Source organism: Saccopteryx bilineata, chromosome 8 (genome assembly GCF_036850765.1).
Source record: "Saccopteryx bilineata isolate mSacBil1 chromosome 8, mSacBil1_pri_phased_curated, whole genome shotgun sequence".
In the NCBI taxonomy this organism is placed as follows: domain Eukaryota; kingdom Metazoa; phylum Chordata; class Mammalia; order Chiroptera; family Emballonuridae; genus Saccopteryx; species Saccopteryx bilineata.
In genome coordinates, this window is record NC_089497.1 from 24,561,902 (window position 1) to 24,564,239 (window position 2,338).

At 40.3% G+C, this 2,338-nt stretch overlaps 1 pseudogene; it reads right to left on the reverse strand.

The window, feature by feature from the left end:
* Positions 1-1,617: 1,617 nt before the first annotated feature.
* On the reverse strand, positions 1,618-1,887 carry LOC136311645 (pancreatic progenitor cell differentiation and proliferation factor pseudogene; annotated as a pseudogene).
* Between the last annotated feature and the right edge of the window lie 451 nt (positions 1,888-2,338).

A 2,338-nucleotide genomic window follows, 5' to 3' on the forward strand; every position in this document is an offset into this window, starting at 1 on the left:
AAAGTATTGCATAGAGCAAGAAATTCTCATGTTATTGTCTATCAAAAAATTGATTTAGTACCTACTTTGTGTTGGGTATTATACTAGCATTTGAGATACAACTTTTAACTGGTGAGATAGGGCCTGTGATCATGAAATTAACATCCAGTAGAGCAAGCAAACCATAAATAAATTAATAACAAAAACTTCTTTTAAGCTTTAATATCCTGATCTCACTTCTCTGAATAGATGCAGCTTCCACTGTATTTTTTCCAGTTGTTATTCCCAGCTGATGCTATATTATCACTGAACTCAATGATAATTGAGCTCTTCTTAATAAACGTTTTTTGACTTTGTTGTTAAATACTCTGCAGGTTATAATCTGTAGTCATCATTCTGTATAATTATATTCACAATTTTACTCTAACCACTTTGTATACCAATATAGTGCCCCAGGTTTCATATGCTTCTTGAAAATTTCTATTCTTAGTGTTTTTGAACAAGTTAAGTACTTTCATGGTCTTATATTATCTCCCTCGATAATTCCTACTTATTTTTTGATCATTTGAAACTCAAATGTCACCTTCATTCTTCCTAACCAACTCTGATGCATTCTTCACTAACAAATAAAAGTGTTTGTTTGCCCCTTCGGTTATTTGATTCCAGAAGTAGATGAGATTGTTCTTATGTAGTTTTATTTACTGGTAAGAACTACAGGAAACGGGATTCCCATCCGAATCTCTGTCTCTCCGATGGGAGGCTCAGCCATTGCTTATATACACTGTTTGGTTAATGACATGCTGCTTTCTTCTTTACAGATGGCTAAACTTAGCAGGTTGCAGTTCCAGTTAAGTTCAACTAGTTGCAGCTCTATCTGAAAAAAAAATACTGTTTTACATTTTAACTTTTAGCAAGAATAGCATTTAATAAGAACCGCCAGACTTTGAGACCCTTGTCCTATCTACCAATAAGCCAATTATGATCTGATTAGTAATTTTCCAACCTTTTATTGTCTGTTTTCTTAATAATAGCTGGAATAATTGGAGTACTTGAACCTTTAATTGTGAGTTAAAAAAAAAAAACACAATACCCAGATATAAAGAACTTAGTATAATGCTTGTCACTTATAAAGTGTGCCCTATATGTTAGCAATCATTATTGCACCCTGGGAAATAATAACTATCATTCTTCTTTTGCCTACATTTGGACTAAATGACATTGGTTCTTGTAGTGAACACAATGTGCTACTCTTGGGACTTTCCATTTGTCCTGCTTTTTGGTTATGACTTAAGTAGCATGAAAATTTTGGACGCTTTGTTTTTCAAATAAAATTGTTCTTTATTTTATTTTGCTGACTGCTTGTTTATTTTCCACGTGGTGTCAGTAGGGCTCCTGTGAGGCTTGGACAGGAAAGAGCAGGGCTCTCTCACTTTACTGTTTGATATTTTTGCTGTTTTGTTATAAAAGAACCCAACTGCTTCTGTGTGCTGCCTAGTTTGTGGGGTGGGAAGGAGGAGTGGGGGGAGGGGCTCAACTGAGCTAGAGCCTCTGGAAGTCTGGTGGCTGGTGGTGGCCACTGAGGATGGGAGCCCGATGGTGGCTTTGCAGGGCTGGCTGCTTGTGGCTTCCTAAGCCAGGTCACAGGTGATCACGCTGCTGGAATGTGGGGAGATTCTGAGGGTTCTGGGGACTCCAACGCTGTGGTCATAAACGGGAGAGCGGGCATCCTGAAAAAGAAGCTGGCCCACCAGTGACCTGGGTCTGCCTGGAGGAGTCCAGGGTGGTGGAGCACGGCTTCCCCAGGGCACACGGCACCTCCCAGGGGCTGTTACTGGAAGTGGAACCCAGGCGGCGCCGGTGGTCATCGTGGGTGACCACGAGGGAGCGGCTGGAGGAGATGGCTGCCATGCTCTTGCTTGTGGACTGGTGGAAACTTAGGTGTGACTCCTCGGGGACTTTGGCTTGTGATCACGGGTGGCGGGAACCGGGCTCTAGGCGGGGGAGCCAATTGCAGAGGAGACCACCGGAGACCGCTCCATGACCAAGTTGCATGTGGACTTCAAATTTTATTTGCATCGAAAAGGTTCACTATTCTAGATGCTGTTTTTATCTTTAGATCCTAATTAAGTTGCTCAATATATTTCTTTTTTACTCATGTTGTACATTCTTCATTTAATTAACAGGTCTACTATCTTGAGCATTGGGGTAGTACAAGTCACTGACCCAGCTAGAATGCAGATATTGTGGATGGCATTACGTTTTTAATGTTTAATAGATGAGACTTTATGGATAATAATAAAAGGCTAAAACTACAAACTTTTCTTTGTAAGCACAAGCACATCGCAGGTTTTTCTTAAGT